Raw genomic sequence first — 1,261 nt, forward strand, 5'->3', positions numbered from 1 at the left:
TTTTTTTTTTTTTTTTAAAGCATGCTAAGTGAAATAGTGTACTTCTTGTAAGCATGGCTAAGAAGACAATTCAGTCTCCTAGAGTGAGGAGATTATTGATACAAGACAAACGTGTTGTCAGCTCATACTTTTTTGATTTCAGTGTAAATTGTTACAGTTCTTATAGAGGTCAATTTAGCAATATTTACAAACATTAAAATGTATCTTTGAATGCTGACATTGGCACCACATATATTAAAATTGGAACAATACAGAGAAGATCATCATAGCCTATGCTCAACGATGACACACAAATTCATGAAGCATTCCATATTTACCAAAAATAAAAAAGAAGAAGAAAAATGCATCTTTCATACAGGAAGTCCACATTAGGTAGAATTATTTGATATATGTTAGATATAGTTGCATATGTGAGAAATGATGTGAAGTTAAAGATGGCAGTAGGATTTGCAACAGCAAAAATGTGTATGTGTTCATCCATAGTTGTTGTTGTTAGGTTCCATTAAGTCAGCTCCGACTCATAGCGACCCTATATACAACAGAATGAAACACTGCTCTGTCCTGTGCCAGCCTCACAATCCTTGGCATACCTGAGTCCATTGTTGCAGCCACCATGTCAATCCATCTCATTGAGGGCCTTCCTCATTTTCGCTGACCCTCCACTTTACCAAGCATGATATCCTTCTCCAGGGAATGGTCCCTTCTCACAACATGACCAAAGTAAGTGAAAAGAAGTCTCACCATTTTCACTTTCAAGGAGCATCCCTGATGCACTTCTTCCAGGACAGATTTGTTAGTTCTTTTAGCAGTCCATGGTACTCTTAGCATTTTTCTGCAACACCACAACTCAAAAGCATCAACCCTTCTTCAGTCTTCCTTATTCCTTGTCCAGTTGTCACATGTATGTGAGGCAACTGAAAATACCATGGCCTGTGTCAGGCACACCTTAGTCCTCAAGGGGACATCTTTGCTCTTCAGCACTTGAAAGATGTCCTTTGCAGCAGATTTGCCCAATGCAATACGTTTTTTGATGTCTTGACTATTGCTTCCATTGGTGTTGATTGTGGAACTAAGTAATATGAAATCTTTAATAGCTTCAATCTTTTCTCCATTTATTGTGATTCTGCTTATTGGTCCAGTTGTGAGGATTTTTGTTTTCTTTATGTTAAGGTGTAATCCACACTGCAGACTAAAGTCTTTAATCTTCACCAGTAAGTGCTTCAAGTCATCCTCACTTTCAGCAAGCAAAGTTGTGTTGTCT

The 1,261-nt window shown here is 37.8% G+C and overlaps 1 non-coding gene across 1 annotated transcript; it reads left to right on the forward strand.

Moving 5' to 3' along the window:
• Window positions 1-210: 210 nt before the first annotated feature.
• On the forward strand, window positions 211-317 carry LOC122150431. Its single transcript, XR_006163660.1, has one exon. It is a non-coding gene; the product is annotated as a U6 spliceosomal RNA (small nuclear RNA).
• The last annotated feature ends 944 nt before the right edge of the window (window positions 318-1,261 follow it).

Source organism: Orycteropus afer, unplaced genomic scaffold, assembly GCF_000298275.1.
Source record: "Orycteropus afer afer isolate SDZICR_OR568_19922 unplaced genomic scaffold, OryAfe1.0 scaffold00139, whole genome shotgun sequence".
NCBI lineage: Eukaryota > Metazoa > Chordata > Mammalia > Tubulidentata > Orycteropodidae > Orycteropus > Orycteropus afer.